Source organism: Aotus nancymaae, unplaced genomic scaffold, assembly GCF_030222135.1.
Source record: "Aotus nancymaae isolate 86718 unplaced genomic scaffold, 86718_ANA_hifiasm-v0.15.2.pri h1tg000036l, whole genome shotgun sequence".
Taxonomy (NCBI): domain Eukaryota; kingdom Metazoa; phylum Chordata; class Mammalia; order Primates; family Aotidae; genus Aotus; species Aotus nancymaae.
In genome coordinates this window covers 83,130,328-83,148,718 of record NW_026988450.1, presented here as the reverse complement: position 1 = coordinate 83,148,718, position 18,391 = coordinate 83,130,328, and positions in this window count along the sequence as shown.

Genomic DNA, 18,391 nt, shown 5'->3' with positions numbered 1-18,391 from the left:
TTTTGGCAGAGGAAAGGTAGAGAAAGAACTGATGTAATAATGATTATGGTAATATTTTTAAGCCCCTTTGGGTGTCAGGCAATACGCTGCAAGCTCCAACTCAAGACCACCCACCTGGTGATGGGCGGTGCAGCACAGGGGACATAGAAAGGAAGGACAATCTGTGCCATGAAGGGTGGTGGGGCTGTGTCAGAAGAAGAAGGAGGCCCAGAAGGAGTCCCACGATGGGTCATGACCCCATGAGGGGTCAGTTCCGCTGCGGTGGGAGAAAGCATGAGAAAAGGAAAGTTTCAGTAGAAAAGGATAATTTGACCTGAGTCTTGAAAGACAGGTAGGGGTCAGTCTGGTAAAATAGAGTAAGTAATTGGGAGGCCATTCCTGGCAGAGGGTACTGCCTAAGAAAAGGCATGAAGGCATGAACAGCTTGAAGCCTGGAACCACCAGAAGCTCCAGACGGGGTGAGGGTGAGAGTAGGAGGCAGACAGGGAGGCCAGGTGAGCCTTGCCATCAACTATGTGCTTTCTGCCCTGGACTGAGAGAGCCACCAGATAGCATTAAGGTTCGACGTGAAAGGACTCCATGTGCTGGCACAGCACGGAGGGCAGATGAGGGTGTGGAACTGGAGTTTGAGGAAGGCATTTGAAATTACAAAAACTTCAGGTAAGAAATTGGCACTGTGTGACCTCCAGGCTTCATGTCATCTGGTTGCTTCTCTATAGATGTCCCTGGGTGGATTAAAATGCTTGAGGAGCAGGAAGTGGGCCTGCTTATTCATGGTTGTATGTCTAACACTTATTAAGTGCTCCATACATATTTTGTGTATTAGTGAGGAGACAACCGTCCCAGGTGTCTCATTCACTCATCAAACTTTCATTGAGTTCCTGCTGCATGTCAGTCCCTACGCCCGGTGCCAGAGCGCAGAGTTGGCCCTGAGCAGAGATTCCTAATCTCTTTGTCCCATCAACCTCTTTGGCAATCTATGGACTTCTACAGACCCTTTCTCAGAACAAATATCTTTAAAAAGTAAATTTAAGATCACAAAGGAAATCAATGTAGCTATCAAAATAACAAAAATGGAAGTGGTAGTACAGTAATATATGTGCATCTTTACTTAACTCATTAAATAATGAAATTGAGCAAGCTGTCTCATAACAACTATAACTTCAACATAACAAATGTAAATGATATTTTGAGCTATCTGTAACTATAATGTGATTATACAATTTCTGGCCAGCACTTTGGGAGGCCCAGGCGAGCCAATCACTTGAGACCAAGATTTTGAGACTAGCCTGGGCAACATGGCAAAACCCTGTCTCTACTAAAAATATAAAAATTAACCGGGTGTAGTGGCACATAACTGTAATCCCAGCTACTCGAGTGGGTAAGGCACAAGAATAGCTTGAACCTAGGAAGCAGAGGTTGCAGTGAGCCAAGATCATGCCACTGCACTCTAGCCTGGCTGACAGAGCAAAACTCTGTCAAAAAAAAAAGAAAAGAAAAGAAAGAGAGAGAGAGAGAGAGAGAGAGAGAAAGAAAGAGAAAGAGAAAGAAAGAAAGAAAGAGAAAGAAAGAGAGAGAGAGAGAAAGAAAGAAAGAGAAAGAGAAAGAAAGAAAGAAAGAGAAAGAAAGAGAAAGAAAGAAAGAAAGAAAGAAAGAAAGGAAGGAAGGAAGGAAGGAAGGAAGGAAGGAAGGAAGGAAGAAAGAAAGAAAGAAAGAAAGAAAGAAAGAAAGAAAGAAAATATGTCCAATTTCTGGTTGTGGTAAAGTCACAAGTACTAATAATATTGCAGTGAGGGCTGGGCATGATGGTTCACACCTGTAATTCCAGCACTTTGGAAGGCCGAGGCAGGTGGATCATTTGAGGTCAGGAGTTCAAGATCAGCCTGGCAAACATAGTGAAATCCCATCTCTACTAGAAATACAAAAGTTGGCTGGAAATAGTGGCATATGCCTGCAATCCCAGCTACTCAGGAGACTGAGGCAGGAGAATAGCTTGAGCCTGGGAAGCAGAGGTTACAGTGAGCCAAGATTACACCATTGCACTCCAGCATAGGCAACAGAGTGAGACGCTTTCTCAAAAAAAAAAAAAAAAAAAAATGCAATATGTTGCTATGTTGCTCTATTTATAATAGTAGTATGTAAAATTTGGGGTAGAGTCCTCAGACTGTGATCCCAACACCAGTATCATCTAGGAACCATTCCAAATGCAAGTTATTGAACCCCATCTCAGACTGAATCAGAGGCTCTGGGATTAGGGGTAAGGTGACCAACTCATCCTGATTAGCCTGGGAAGCTCTTAATTTTAGCACTGAAATTCCACATCCTAGAAACACCTTAGACACAGGCAAACTGACATGGTTATTCACCCTCGTGGAGACCCATCAGTGTGTGTTTGAGGAAGACTTTGATATAATTCTGAGCATTTAAGAACCACTGACATAGAAGTAGTTATGAAAATAAAGATGCAAGTTTCCCACCCAAGTTAATAAAAGCCCTGAATTCAAAAGATCCAGGATAAGAACCCCAATTTAGACAGTATCTCCAGTCCTCAGAAAGCACACTTTTCAGAAGAGGTGGACACTAGTCAGGCAGCTGAAATTCAGTGTGAAAGAGCCTAGACACATGAGCCAGGGGGTCCTGGGAGCTTGGAACACATGTACCTTCCCAATAAGATGCCTCTGTCTAGGGAGTAGAGAGGTATGCTATAGGATGATGCAATGATGATGATGAGAAAGAGGAAGAGAAGGAGGAGGAGGAGGAGGAGGAGGGGAAAATAAGCTACTGTAGTTTCTTAACCCTGTTCCAGGTTCTATTCTTAGTACTTTATGCCTTCAGTTAATTCTCACAACTCTAGAGAAGGCAAGAATCATATTATCCCCATTTAATAGACGACCAAACTGAGGCACAGAATAGTTAAGAGACTTGCCCAAGGTCACACAGCTATGGAGAGGAGTAACTAGCATTTGAAGCCAGGGAAGCTGACTCTAGATCTCATACTTCTAACTGTCATGTGATTGCAATGGTTATATGGGTATTTGATCACTGTAAAGTTATAAAGGCCATAGAGGATTCCTCTTCCTCCTCTTCTCTGAAAATAAGCTTTAACTTGGTTGAGATTCAAAGGATGCAGCTGATTCGAAGGTTGCAGAGTTCAAGAAGTCATTGCATAATTTCCGTTTGGGCATCTAGGGCCATTTGGGATCCATGGATGCAGCTGCAGTGCCGGCTTCCCAGGGCTGCCTTACATCTTTGTTTGCTGCTGGGGGTCAAGGTTGAGAGAAAGCAAGAGAGAGAAGGAAACCTAAAAATGAGCACAGGGGTCTGATTGGTTGGTTGATTAGTTGGTTGATTGATTTAGAGGCAGAATCTCACTCTGTCACCCAGGCTGGAGTGAGTGACATGATCTCAGCTCACTGCAAACATCTGCCTCATGAATTCAAGCAATTCTTATGCTTCAGCCTCCCAAGTAGCTGAGATTACAGGTGCATGCCACCATGCCCAGCTAATTTTTGTATTTTTAGTAGAGATGAGGTTTCACCATGTTGGCCAGGCTGGTCTTGAACTCCTGGCCTCAAGTCATCACCCTCCTGGGCCTCCCAAAGTGCTGGGATTATAGGCATGAGCCACCATGCCCAGCCCTGATTTATTTTCAAGACAGGATAGAGAAATGTCAAGGCTTGACTTAATTTAACCCTTCCAAATAAGGGAGGAAAGTACATTGAGAAGGGGATTATCAGACCAACTTGGATACAAATCTTGTCTTGGCGACTGGAAAATAATCAGTTTATCTTTAGTCAATTTATTCAACTTTCCACTCTGGCCCTCAATGTTCTTATCTGTTCAAGGGGGAACACAATATTTCTATCATCATTATTCTCATAGTAACAAAAGACCTTGGCCATGGTAGGTCATCAACAAATACATGTACTCCTTCCCTTTTTGGCTAATTGGAAGTGGCATCCCCACACCAAGGCAGACACTGAGCCAGGACTGGGGACCCAGAGGTGGCTCAAACAGGGTTCTTCATCTTTTATTTTTCATTATACCCTTGGCAGTCTAGGGAAGACAGTGGATCTCTTCTCAGTGCTGTTATACTTCCTGGCTCCAGCCTAAGAAGCGCATCACATATGTGAAGAAAGAAACTCCCCCTGGAGATTTTCTCATATACCCAGGTCTCACTCAAATACCCACACCCAAACATTGTTAGGACCCATCGTGGCTGCTTGATAAAAGTTGTCTTATTATTCCCATAAAATGTCATCCACCTGTCAGGAGACAGACCTTCCTTTTCTCCACCAATCCCTACCTGCTTTTCAAGGAGCCAGGGACCAGGTGGAAGAATCTATAGACTCTTTGAGTGAGATGATTTTTTTTTTCGTGCTAAGAACTTAGAAACAGTTGGATATTCCCACGTAGCAGAAAAAAAAGATTGAGAGCAAAGGTAAAATTGTAGGGGGGCATGAGGGACTATGGGCAAAGGGAACAGGGGAAAGGACCTCAAGGTGAATGAATGAAAAGTAAATTTTATATTATTAAGGCAGTGTCTGGGGCAGGCCCTGTATTCGTCACCTGAAATTCACGTATCTTTAACAGAGTTTGGATCCACAGTAATAACCCCTTCTATAGTGTCCTATGGTGTTCAGGATGCAGTGGCCAAAAAAAAAAAAAAAAAAAAGCCATGTGTGAGAGCCACCGCCAGCCTCTGCAGCAGTTTCCCCAAGCAGATCCACTTGTACCCCCTCACTGTGGCGTCCAGGCCCATGTAACTCCTCGCAATTTCTAGTCAGTGCCTTCCCGTCTCCAGGCTTTTTTGGAGTATCCTCGGCCCTCTGTCTCGATAGCCTTTAATCCTTCCACCCTTCACTATCACCTTACACCTACGCACATGCTCTTCACTTGGCCAGAATCTTCCCAATTTCCAGGTCTCAACTTAAACACCACTTCCTCCAGGAAGTCTTCCATAATACCCCAAGATAGGTCCAGGCACCTCTCCTTTATTTGCCTGAAGTCCTCTCTGCCTTGCCCATCACTGGCTGTGCCTCACTGTATTGGGTTTACCACTACACTCATCTGACCCCACCACTACACTATGAGCTCCTTGAGGGCAATGTCTGGGTGTTGCCTGGGGCCATCTTAACATGGCTGAGAGAAAAACAGCCTGAGGCAAAGACACAGGTGCAGGTAGTTTGTGCAGGAGGTGATTCTGGAAAGGAGTGTGGGATCTGGGTAAATAAGATAGGTGCAAAGGAAAAGCCAACATCAGGATGGATTTCAAGGCTGTGGCTGGGGCAAACAGGAGCTCAATTCTATGTCTCAGATGCTTTCCAAAGCGGTCCTCTATAGGAGTTGGGGGACTGGGAGTTTTAATCCACCAGTTTTGGGGTTTTTTTATACTATAGGTAAGTCTGAAAGCCCAGAACTGTCCACCACCACTGAAGCTAAAGCAAGAGGTAGACAAGGAGCTATGTGCAGGACACCCAGTTTGTCTGGATATGACTGTAGCCCGAGCTCCCAGCACAGAGCCATGCAGTCAATGTTGAATCTGACCCTCACAGCTACTCTGCACAGCGGGGGCTATTAGCAACCCCACTGCAGAGAAGAAGAAATTGAAGCTCAAAGAAGTCAAGGGACTAGCCAAAGTTATACAGTAAGTGAAAGGGTTGTGGCTCAGCCTAGATCTGGTGGAATCACTGCTCATGCTTATTTCTCTGTGTCCCAGCTATTCCATGACCAACTCACTCATGCCAGAATGAAGATCTTTCCAATGGGAAAAGGTTTAAACAGGGCTCAACTGGGAGGGGTGCTCATGAAGGACCTGACTGGACAGCCCTCAGGAAGGTTCCCAAATGTAAAAGTCCCTGAAGCCTCTGCACAAGAAACTTTATTCATCTATGAAATGGGCTCAGCAGCTTCCCTGCTGCCCTAGAGTTCCTCAGAGGACAGTGGATAACACCCTCTGGAAGACACGGTCTGGAAAAAGAAAAGCTGCTTGACTTCTTCATGGATGCTCACAAAAGAAGCTCCCACTTCCCTGGAGTCAGAGGAAGTCATCTTTTTAGCATGTTTGGACCCAGAACCAAGTGAGTTGGGTAACTATAGCCACAGGCTCAGATACTTGCAGAGGATTAGACCCCTGGTTAGCAAGTAGCCTGAAAGAGGGGAAAGTCTGTGGTATTGAAGAATTAATTTTTTCCTTTACCTTTTATCACTTCGGTTCTATCTCTATCTGCTTATAGCCACATCTGTCTATCCATACATCTCACATGTCGGTTTCTCAAGAAGCAGGGTTCATGATGTAGGCTACATAGCAGGACTCATCACTTGAGACAGGAGACAGAAGAAGCAGGCTGGGGCAGAAGGAGGAGCCAAGCTGCGATGCCAGCCGGTCAAAGTCTTACCAATCATGGGGGTGTTCATGTATGGCCCACCCAAAACACCCTGCATCAAGCCAAACTGGCCAGACTGTTATACCCCTGCCTCACACAGCCACAGATGTGGGCTCCCCCAGGAAGGGCAGGACCTTGGGTGAGGCAGCTTTCAGCAGCTGAAGCAGATCCTGGAGGGACTGACGGTAGGAGGCTGCCTCCTGAACTCACTGCCCCAGCTGGGCATTGAATCCTCTCTTGAAGGAGAAGGATCTGGGGTCATTTCCATGTCCTCCCCAGGCCCCTCCTTGCACCACTTAGGTCCACTTCGTCAATGTGGAGCATTCTTCTCAGGCACTACAGCCACTTTGTTCATATTCTCATCCTCCCAGGCAGGGATGACAATGACAGAGGCAGGCCAATGTCAAGTTGTGGGGTCATTGCGTCTCCTTGTTGTTTGATGGTGTTTGCTCTCTGATGGGCATTAGACTGTAAGACAAAGATCTTCAAAGCTTGAGCCCACTCCCTCTACCCACCTGCCTGCCTCCCCTTGAGACTCTGCTGCCCTGGTTTTCTAATTGCTCTCCTTCCAGACCTCTACCCAGGCCATTTGCCATTGCCCGTAAACCTCTATATATTCTAATCTGATATGGTTTGGCTATGTCCTCACCCAAATATTATCTGGAATTGTAGCTCCAGTAACTCCCATGTGTTGTGGAAGGGACCAGGTGGGAGATAACTGAATCATGGGGGCAGTTTCCCCCATAATGTTCTCATGGTAGTGAATAAGTCCTATGAGATCTGATGGTTTTATTAGAGGTTTCTCCTTTTGCTTGGCTCTCATTCTTTCTTGCCTGCCACCATGTAAGACATGCCTTTTGCCTTCCACCATGACTGTGAGACCTCCCCAGCCATGTGGAACTGTGAGTTCATTAAACCTCTTTTTCTTTATAAATTACCAGTCTCTGGTATGTCTTTATCTAACACATAACCTCAGACCGCTTCTCCTCCCATGCAATGTGGATGACCAGTGGCTCTGCCTGAATTTCTGCCCATTGGAGTGACTTTCTCTCACCCCTGTCTTTCAAGACCACCCCTGGGTGAGGCTACCAATTTCAGTTTGCAGTCACATCTACGGAGATGATCTAAGGAGTCACAACCGATACCAAAACCAATCTCAGGCTTTTTCCTCTTCCTTCAACTGGTTATAGAGCATTGTTCCAAACAGCCAGAGGCATGGCCTGAGTGAGGGATGCTGATGGCACAATGGCAGAGCTGTGGGTTTCTGCATGACCTGCTCATGCTCCTTACCTGTCCTTTGCCTCTACTCAGGCTCAGTCCCAGGTGGAGACTATATGCTATAACTCAGTGAGTCACCTAGGACCTGGCTCGTGATGCCCAGTTCTGGCTATTTGGCAGCTTCGTGTCTCATGGGGAGATGTTTTATTCTTCACAGGGCCCAAGTGCACAACAGGCATCCTTTCCATAAAGTGAAGCATTCTCTGCTGGGGATGGCCTGTACTTTCTCCCCATTTCCAAGCTGCACTATGATTCTCTCTGTGGAGCTTGCCATAAATGCTACATGGTGTCTGTTCCCATCGCTGATACTCCCACCATCTGTGATTAAGGTTAGGACCTTGAGATGCAGAGACCATGCTGGGTTATCCCAGTAAACAAACTGAATCACACGAGTTCTTACAAGTGGAAAAGGAAGGTGAGAGAGACAGAGGCTTGCAGAAGTGGAAGAGGCTGGAGACATTTTCACATGTGAATAGGACTCCAACTGCTGCTGCTGGCTTTGAAGATGGGGGAAGAGAGTTACAGGCAAAATAAAAATTTGGGGACTTCTAGAAACCAAGAACAGCCCTCAGTTTACAACCTATAGGAAAAGGGGAACCTTGGTCCTACAACCACAAGGAACTGAATTTTGCCAACAACCTGTATGAAAAGGAAACAGATTCTCCCTAAAACCTCTAGAAAGGAAGGCAACCTGCTGACACCTTGGTTTATCCCAAGGTCCAGAGATCCACAATGGACTGCTGGCCTACAGAAAGAGTGAGATAGCAAGGTTGTGTTGTTTTAAGCTGCAGTTGGTTATAACAGTGATGGGAAGTGGATATATTGTCTGTGCTTCACCCACTGCCAGCAATGGGGTTCACACAGTCAGCTGGCAAGTGAGTGTCCCAGCTCCAAAACTCCATCTTAGTTCCTATTCTCTTGAACCACTGTCATGGATTCAGTGTTGCAGAATCAAATACTGAGATGGAGATGGGGATGCGAGATCTTTAATGGGAATCTGCACTGTGAAAGGAAAGGGAGGAAGCAAGACTAGGAAAAAGGAGAAGGTGAACTGCAAGACGAGCTTGACAAAGTCTCAGCCAAGCCAGCACAGAGCTCTGGAACCAGCACTACCCATTAGAGTTGTCCAGCATCAGGCCCAAGTGATCAGGACTTTACATTATGCCTCAATTACTCACCAGATGTGGCTGCCCCTGCTGGCGGATGTGACTTAGAATGAAGCCAGTCCTGAATGAGCTGACAGCTGGAGGCTGTCTGTTGGAAGTAGAAAAGTTCCGTTTTAAAGTTTCCTTTCTTGTTAAAAAATAAATGTGCTAATAACTTTGTTAAGCCCTATCCTATGTTGCTGTTAAACATGCCACGCTTATAGGCACACAGTCCATTCTGTGTCCTTGTACTTTAACCAAGATATCTTTGCTGGATGTGCTCACAAGCATGTCCCAGCTCTCCATTGCTTTAACCTGTTTAGAAAAGTTTTCAGTTATTAGCCAATCAGGTTTTAGTTTAAATCATAAGATCTGGCTCCAGCCAATGGAAATCAAACACAGCAGTAATGATGACCCCAAATGTGTCATCCTTAAACACACAAAAAATAAATGTGTGTGTTTCCCTTTGTTCATTGTACTCTTGTGGCAAGATGGCTAGCGAGAGTACCCTTCCTGCAGTCCAGGAAGTAAAAATTGCATTGGTAAAAGATTCTTTGTCTCAGTGCTAATTTTCTTTGCAGCACCAAGCATCTATTTCCAACATCTATTTCCAACACTGCCTTCTTACTGTACTCTGGCCATCTTCTGATCATACTCTGGCCCTGAGTAGCAAGTCTTGCCTTGAAGGAGGATCTGCATGGCACACCTCCATGTCCCTCACAGTCCTGTCATGCTAGAGGTCATAAATATGAATCTGAGAGATCAAGTTATTTGCTCAGTGTCACACAGAAAATTATGGGCAGATCTGGGACTACAGCCTAAGTTTCCTGAAGCTTTTCCTAATATCACAGTTTTGACTAATAAGTAGAAGACTTTTTCTGCCTTTGGAGAACATGATGGGGCTTCTAGATGATGTGACAGAAGCCAACAGAGTCGTTGAACTCCAATCAGGAGGGACTTTAGGGGGCCTTCAGTATAACCCTTGGCCCAAGACAGAGGCACCCTGTAGAGAGTCCCTCATCCTTCCTGCCTGTGTCCCAAACTTGCCCACCTTCCACCGAAAATGTTCTGATCCTTTCTGACTATAATTCCTGGTAATTTACTAATCGGTAAGGCCATACATGTGAAACACATTGAAATTTGCAAAGCATAGTACCTCAGTCTCCAAAGTGTTCAGGGTCATTCCTATTTAAGACGATGCCTCTATCTGCATCTGGGCAAGACTGGGCTTTGATTTTCATCTCAGGCCTGTGGCTCTGTACCACCCATTCCTTTACTGTTCCCCTGGTTCTTTCCTCCTCTCACTTTTGGTGGCAATGCCTGGCCTCTTGTTCATCCAGCTCATTTCCTCCAGCATGTCTGCATTTCCCAGCACCACCACACTGCTAGAAGCAGGACATGAGTGTGTATGATGTCATATAATTTCTGGGTATATTGTATTCATAACAAGAGGGGTAATGCCACACAGATGAGGTCACATCTGGACATTAGGTCCAGAAAGGGGTGAACATGCCGGATCATATCATGACCAGAGGGTGCTCTGATATGATACTGATAAAATACATGAATACTATATTCTGTGATATGATATTGATAAAACATTATATTTCATGCCACGAAAAACTATAACATGTGTATAGACCAACATAATTTACTAAATACTTATATAACAATCTCCTCACTTGGTCCTTCCTACAACCCTGTGGGATGCAAGAGACCTATTTTATTCTCCTGGAACTTCCAGTTCCTCATCCAGAGCTCCAAGCTACCTTTGTGATAAGAAATGACTGAAGGGAACAAAGAAGCTAAGCGTAGATGGAGCCATGTTTCCACATTTAAAGACCTATTGTCTGGAAAAGATATTAGAACTTGGAGGACACTGAATCTTTGGCCCTAGTTTTCATCATCAGTATGGCACACACAGCTTCATCTTTCATGGCCTCGTTATGGGAAAAGTATACTCCCCACCTCTTGATTTTGGGCTTCACCATATAACTTGATTTGGTCAACTGCAAAGGTCAACAGCCACTGTAGGCTGAAGCAGAGCTGCCCTATGGAAAATGGAGAGCTTCTGCTGTTTGCAGTACCATGGATGCAAATAGAAATTGTCTTAGCCCTCGCAGGAGATCAGTCCATCAGAGAAGAATAGCATCATAAGCCACTGAGTTCACAAAGCTTGTGGTCCACACAGACTCTTCCCTCTCCCTCCTGCACCTCCTAGTAGCCTGTTTCTTTGTTCCAAATATTTGCTGCACCTCTCTGAGATAAAATTAGACTTTCTGTCACATTAATGCCAGGCTTGGCCATGTGACTTCTTTTTGGCTAATGGTGTATGAGTGGAGATGACATGTGCCACTTCTAAACAGAAGCCATTCAAGGGCTGTTGCACGGTTCTGTTATTTCTCTCTACCACAAGCCTAAGAGAGTGCTCCACCTTCAGTTCCAGTGACAGAAGGAAGACCATGTGGATCAGAGATATGGTTGATGCATACAAGCAGCCAAAAAGTATATGAAAAATATCCTCATTACCACTGATCATTAGAGAAATGCAAATCAAAACCACAGTGAGATACCATCTCACACCAGTCAGACTGGCTGTTATTAACATCAAAAAGTAGCATGTTGGAGGGGCTGTGAAGAAAAGAGAACACTTATTACACTGTTGACGGCAACGAAAGTAGTTCAGTCATTGTGGAGAGCAATTTGGGGATTTCTTAAAGAACTAAGAATGGAATTACCGTTTGACCCAGTAATTTCATTACTAGGTATCTATCAAAAGGAAAATAAATCCACCAAAACACAAATACACCTGTATGTTCATCACAGCACTATTCATAATAGCAAAGACATGAAACCAACCTGGGTGCCTATCAACAGTGGATTGGATAAAGCAAATGTGGTGCATATACACCGTGGAGTACTATGCAACCATAAAAATAATGAAATAAGTGGGGGGGCAATCCAAGATGGCCAAATAGGAACAGCTCCAGAGTGCAGTTTCCAGCAAGAACAATGCAGAGGGTGAGTACTCACCACATTTCCAAACAAGTTTTCACTGCCCATAGACTAGGAGATTCCCAGGCTGAAAAGCACCACTAGTTTTCAGCATGGCTGGTGCCATGGGTAGGTACACAGAAACTCATACAAATCTGGGCAGCTGTTTCAACTGGCACCTAGAATGCCAGGGAGACAGAGCCACCGATTCAACTGAAAGGGAGGGGGCTGAGACAGGGAGCCAGGCTATCTGGCTCGGCAGGTACCACTCCCACAAAACAAGCAATCTGAAACACTCTGGATTGAGAGTTTTGCAGCAAGCACAGCTGGACCCGGGATGGTCCAGATTAGGGTGGGGGAAGGGCGTCTGCTACTACCGAGGCAGTCCACCAATACAGAGGCAGTCCGCCAATACTGAAGCAGTTCACACAGCGGCTGGGCAGAGCCTGCAGCAGCTTAGCAACACCACTGCTGGCAGACTGTGACTAGACTACTTCATGTGGGGCAGGGCATCTGTGAAAAAAGGCAGCAGCACATCAGGAACTTATAAATAAAGCCGACCTTCCTAGGTCAGAGCACCTAGGAAAAGAGGAGGTTATGAGTTCTGCAGCAGCAGACTTAAATGTTCCTGCCCAGCAACTCTGCATGGGACAATGAAACTCCCAGCACAGCACGTGAGCTCCTATAAGGGACAGACTTTCTCCTCAAGCAGCTCCCCAAACCCTGTATACCCAAAGAGACACCTCCTAAAGGATAGCCCAGGCCGACCTCTGGCAGGTACCCTTCTAGGACAAGAATAGCAGAGGAAGAAACCGGCAGCAACCCTTACTGTTCTGAAGCCCCCACGGGTGATCCCCAGGCAAGTAGGGTCTGGAGTGGACCTCCAGCAGTCCTACAGCAGAGGGGCCTGACTGTTAGAAGGAAAACTAAGAAACAGAAAGAAATAGCTTTAACATCAACAAAAAGGACGTCCACTCAGACACCCCATCTGAAAGTCACCAACTACAAAGACCACAGGTAGATAAATCCACTAAGGGCCGGGCGCGGTGGCTCAAGCCTGTAATCCCAGCACTTTGGGAGGCGGAGGCAGGTGGATCACGAGGTCAAGAGATCGAAACCATCCTGGTCGACATGGTGAAACCCCGTCTCTACTAATACAAAAAATTAGCTGGGCACGGTGGCGCGTGCCTGTAATCCCAGCTACTCAGGAGGCTGAGGCAGGAGAATTGCCTGAACCCAGGAGGCGGAGGTTGCGGTGAGCCAAGATCGCGCCATTGCACTCCAGCCTGGGTATCAAGAGCGAAACTCCGTCTCAAAAAAAAAAAAAAAAAAAAAAAAAAAATCCACTAAGATGGGAAGAAACCAGCGTAAAAAGGATGAAAACACCCAAAACCAGAACGCCTCTCCCCCTCCAAGGGATCACAACTCCTCACCAGCTAGGGATCAAAGCTGGATGGAGAATGAATCTGATGAATTGACAGAAACAGGCTTCAGAAGGTGGGTAATAACAAACTTCTCAGAGCTAAAAGAACATGTGCTAATCCAATGCAAAGAAACTAAGAACCTAGAAAAAAGGTTAGATGAGATGCTAACCAGAATAAACGGCTTAGAGAAGAATATAAACAACTTGATGAAGCTGAAAAACAGAGCATGAGAACTTTGCAAAGCATACACAAGTTTCAATAGCCAAATTGACCATGCAGAAGAAAGGACATCAAAAATCGAAGATCAACTCAATGAAACAAAATGAGAAGGCAAGAATAGAGAAAGAAGAGTGAAAAGAAATGAACAAAGCCTCCAAGAAATATGGGATTATGTGAAAAGACCTAATCTACATTTGATAGGTGTACCTGAATGTGATGGAAAGAATGAATCCAAGCTGGAAAACACTCTTCAGGATATTATCCAGGAGAACTTCCCCAACCTAGCAAGGCAGGCCAACATTCAAGTCCAGGAAATACAGAGAACACGACAAAGATATTCCTCAAGAAGAGCAACCCCAAGGCACATAATTGTCATATTCACCAGGGTTGAAATGAAGGAAAAAATGCTAAGGGCAGCCAGAGAGAAAGATCGGGTTACCCATAAAGGGAAACCCATCAGGCTCACAGTGGATCTATTGGCAGAAACCCTACAAGCCAGAAGAGAGTGGGGTCAATATTCAACATCCTTAAAGAAAAGAACTTTCAACCTTAAATTGCATATCCAGCCAAACTAAACTTCATAACTGAAGGAGAAATAAAATCCTTTACAGACAAGCAATTGCTGAGAGATTTCATCACCACAAGGCCTGCCTTACAAGAGCTCCGGAAGAAGCACTAAACAAGGAAAGGAACAACCAGTACCAGCCACTCCAAAAACGTAACAAATGATAAAGACCAGTGACACAATGAAGAAAATGTGTCAACTAATGGGCAAAACATCCAGCTAGCATCAAAATGGCAGGATCAAATTCACACATAGCAATATTAACTTTAAATATAAATGGACTAAATTCCCCAATCAAAAGACACAGACTGTCAAATTTGACAAAAAGTCAAGACCCATCAGTATGCTGTACTCAGGAAGCCCATCTCACATGCAAGGACACAGATAGGCTAAAAATAAAGGGATGGAGGAAGATTTATCAAGCAAATGAAGAGCAAAAAAAAAGCAGGAGTTGCAAGTCTTGTCTCTGATAAAATGGACTTTAAACCAACAAAGATCAAAAGACACAAAGAAAGGCATTACATAATGGTAAAAGGATCAATGCATCAAGAAAAGTTAATGATCCTAAATATATATGCACCCAAAACAGGAGCACCCAGGTACATAAAGCAAGTTCTTAATGACCTACAAAGAGAATTAGACTCCCACACAATAATAGTGGGAGAATTTAACACTCCACTATTAATATTAGACAGATCAATGATACAGAAAATTAACAAGGATATCCAAAATTAACAACTTTGAACTCAGATCTGGACCAAGCAGACCTAATAGACATGTACAGAAATCTCCACCCCAAATCCATAGAATATATATTCTTCTCAGCACTGCATTGCACCTACTCTAAAATTGACCACATAATTGGAAGTAAATCACTCCTCAGCAAATGCAAAAGAACAGAAATCTTAACAGTCTCTCAGACCACAGTGCAATCAAATTAGAACTCAGAATTAAGAAATTAACTCAGAACTGCACAACTTCATGGAAGCCAAACCACCTGCTCCTGAATGTCGACTGTATAAACAATGAAATGAAGGCAGAAATAAAGGTGTTCTTTGAAACCAATGAGAATGAAGACACAACGTACTAGAATCTCAATCCACACCCTATCTTCAAAATTGAAAGAGCTAGAGGAGCAAGATCAAAAAAACTCAAAAGCTACCAGAAGACAAGAAATAACTAAGATCAGAGCAGAAATGAAGGAGATAGAGACACAAAAACCCCTTGAAAAAAATCAATAAATCCAGGATCTGGTTTTTTGAGAAGATCAACAAAATAGACAGACTGCTGGGCAGATTAATAAAAAAGAAAAGGGAGAAGAATCAAATAGATGCAAGAAAAAATGAAAAAGAAGGATATCACCACTGATTCCACAGAAATACAAACTACCAACAGAGATTACTACAAACAACTCTATGCACATAAACCAGTAAACCTGGAAGAAATGGAAAAATTCCTGGACACCTGCACCCTCCCAAGCCTAAACCAGGAAGAAGTTAAAACCTTGAACAGACCAATAACAAGGGCTGAACTTGAGACAGCAATTAATAGCCTACCAACCAAAAAAAGTCCAGGTCCAGATGGGTTCACAGCTGAATTCTACCAGATGTACAAAGAGGAGCTGGGACCATTCCTTCTGAAACTATTCCAAACAATACAAAAAGAGGGAATCCTTCCCAAATCATTTTATGAGACCAACATCATCCTGATACCAAAACCCAGAAGAGACTCAACAAAAAAGAAAACTTCAGGCCAATATCCATGATGAACATAGATGCAAAAATCTTCAATAAAATACTGGCAAACCGATTGCAACAGCACATCAAAAGTTTATCCATCACAATCAAGTAGGCTTCATCCCGGGGATGCAAGGCTGGTTCAACATATGCAAGTCTATAAACATAATCCATCACATAAACAGAACCAAAGACAAAAACCACATGATTATCTCAATAGATGCAGAGAAGGCCTTTGACAAAAATCAGTAGCCCTTTACGCTAAAAACTCTCAATAAACTAGGTATCGAAGGAATATATCTCAAAATAATAAAAGCTACTTATGAAAAACCTACAGCCAATATCACACTGAATGGGCAAAAACTGGAAGCATTCCCTTTGAAATCCAGCACTAGACGAGGATTCCCTCTCTCACCACTCCTATTCAATATAGTATTGGAAGTTCTAGCCAGAACAATTAGGCAAGAAAAAGAAATAAAGGGTAAACAATTAGGAAAGGAGGAAGCCAAATTTTCTCTATTTGCAGATGACATGATTGTAAATTTAGAAGACCCTATCATCTCAGCCCAAAATCTCCTGAAACTGATAAGCAACTTCAGCAAAGTCTCAGGATACAAAATCAATGTGCAGAAATCACAAGCATTTCTATACACCAATAACAGACTAAGAGAGAGCCAAATCATGAGCAAACTGCTGTTCACAATTGCTACGAAGAGAATAAAATACCTAGGAATACAACTAATAAAGGATGTAAAGCACCTCTTCAAGGAAAACCACAAACCACTCCTCAAGGAAGTAAGAGAGGACACAAACAGATGGAGAAACATTCCATGCTCATTGTTAGGAAGAATCAGTATTGTGAAAATGGCCATACTGCCCAAAGTAACTTACAGATTCAATGCTATCTCCATCAAGCTACCAATGGCCTTCTTCACAGAACTGGAAAAAACCACCTTAAACTTCATATGGAACCAAAAGAGAGCCTGCATAGCCAAGACAATCCTAAGCAAAAAGAACAAAGCCGGAGGCATCACACTACCTGATTTCAAACTATACTAGGAGGCTACAGTAATCAAAACAGCATGGTACTGATACCAAAACAGAGATATAAACCAATGGAACAGAAAAGAGGCCTCAGAGGCAACACCACACATCTACAACCATCTGGTCTTTGACAAACCTGACAAAAACAAGCAATGGAGAAAGGATTCCCTGTTTAATAAATGGTGTTGGGAAAACTGACTAGCAGTGTGCAGAAAGCAGAAACTGGGCCCCTTCCTGACACTTTACACTAAAATTAACTCCAGATTGATTAAAGACTTAAACAGAAGACCTAACACCATAAAAATCCTAGAATAAGACCTAGAAAAAACCATTCAGGACATAGGCATAGGCAAGGACTTCATGACCAAAACACCAAAAGCATTGGCAACAAAAGCCAAAATAGACAAATGGGACCTAATTAAACTCCAGAGCTTCTGTACAGCAAAAGAAACAATCACTAGAGTGAACCAGCAACCAACATAATGGGAAAATATTTTTGCAATCTACCCATCTAACAAAGAGCTAATATCCAGAATCTACAAAGAACTAAAACAGATTTACAAGAAAAAAACAAACAAACACACAAAAAAGTGGGTGAAGGATATGAACACTCAAAAGAAGATTTTATATGAGGCCAACAAACACATGAAAAAATGCTCATCATCACTGATTATTAGAGAAATGTAAATCAAAACCACATTAAGATACCACCTCATACCAGTTAGAATGGTGATCATTAAAAAATCTGGAGACAACAGATGCTGGAGAGGATGTGGAGAAATAGGAACACTTTTACACTGTTGGTGGGAGTGTAAACTAGTTCAATCATTATGCAAGACAGTGTGGTGCTTCCTCAAGACCTAGAAATAGAAATTCCATTTGACCCAGCAATCCCATTACTGGGTATATATCCAAAGGTTTATAAATTGTTCTCTTATAAAGACACATGCACACGTATGTTCATAGTGGCACTGTTTACAATAGCAGTGACCTGGAACCAACCCAAATGCCCATCAATGATAGACTTGGCAAGGAAAATGTGGCATATATACACCGTGAAATATTATGCAGCCATAAAAATTGATGAGTTTGTGTCCTTTGTAGGGACATGGATAGATCTGGAAACCATCATTCTCAGCAAACTGACACAAGAACAGAAAATCAAACACTGCATGTTCTCACTTACAGGCGGATGTTGAACAATGAGAAAACAGGGACACAGGGAGGGGAGCATCACACACTGGGGTCTGTTGGGGGGTGCTAAGGGAGGGACAGTCACGGAGAGGAGGTCGAGGAGGGATTACACGGGGAGAAATGCCAGATGTAGGTGACGGGGATGGAGGCAGCAAACCGCAATGCCATGTGTGTACCTATGCAACAATCCTGCATGATTTATACATGTATGCCAGAACCTCAACTACAATAAAAAAAGAAAAAAAACTAAGAAAAACTTAAAAATTAAAGTAATACTTACACTTGCAAAAAAATACTACTACTAATGAAATCATGTTCTTTGCAGCAACATGGATGCAGCTGGAGGCCAGTATTCTAAGCAAACTAATGCAGAAACAGAAAAACAAAGTACCCCATATTCTAATGT